Source organism: Camellia sinensis, chromosome 5 (genome assembly GCF_055761805.1).
Source record: "Camellia sinensis isolate YWXY chromosome 5, ASM5576180v1, whole genome shotgun sequence".
Taxonomy (NCBI): Eukaryota; Viridiplantae; Streptophyta; class Magnoliopsida; order Ericales; family Theaceae; genus Camellia; species Camellia sinensis.
In genome coordinates this window covers 145,338,561-145,339,235 of record NC_138965.1, presented here as the reverse complement: position 1 = coordinate 145,339,235, position 675 = coordinate 145,338,561, and positions in this window count along the sequence as shown.

Sequence of the window (675 nt, the reverse complement as noted above, 5' to 3'; positions counted from 1 at the left end):
TGTTGATGCTTGCTTTCACAGTAGTGTTTTGCAGGACAAAATTACTTTGTTTCAGCTTAGTAAAACACAGGCATTGTATCCTTATAAATTTGAGGCAGATATACTTGAAAATGTATTTGGATCATTGATTGATCAGGTTTGGATCAAGTTTGTTTTTATTACTTTTGTAAAGGTATTTTTGCAGCGTTTTGTTTCCCTTTTAGGGTTGCTAGGGACTCATTTTTTAGGAATTGAATGTTGTTTTCACATTGAAATGCTACTGATTTTGTATGCTCGAATGAGGCCTTTTAACACCAGGGAGATATCACCTTAACCCCTGCGTTGCAGACTAAAAAATGTGACGTATCTGTATCACTTACTGATTAAAAGTATAGGATATTTAGCTAAATTTTCATAAATTTTAGAGTATCGTATTATTTCTTTTACAAAATTAAAATTATATTATTTCTTGCATAGCGTTATAATATAATATAATATAATTGTAAGGATAAATATAAAAATATTTTTTTAATATTTTGTTTAGTTTTTTTATAAGAACATTTAAGTTAAAGTAATAGAATTTGTCAAATTAATATATCTTTATTGTTTTATGCATGTCTTCTATAACTATATAAAAAGTAAGGATTAACAAAAAAATATAATTTGGTTCGGAAAAAAAAAAAGAGAATATAACAA